Genomic DNA, 226 nt, shown 5'->3' on the forward strand with positions numbered 1-226 from the left:
TGAAATTCCGTCTAAATTTCTAAGTTCGACAGAAACATTCTCGACTTCGACAAAATTCAACTGAAGAAGGTCGGAAATTACATCGACTGAAACATTGTGAAAATCACACTCAAGATGAACAAAAAAGTCCGATGAATCCAAAAAAAAAAAGAAAATCGATGCATTTCCTATTCTAGTCGGGGACCGACAGCAGTGCATTTGGAAGAAGTTTCGCGTGCCTGCTCTT

Source organism: Euprymna scolopes, chromosome 3 (genome assembly GCF_053919585.1).
Source record: "Euprymna scolopes isolate OS-2025 chromosome 3, ASM5391958v1, whole genome shotgun sequence".
Taxonomy (NCBI): domain Eukaryota; kingdom Metazoa; phylum Mollusca; class Cephalopoda; order Sepiida; family Sepiolidae; genus Euprymna; species Euprymna scolopes.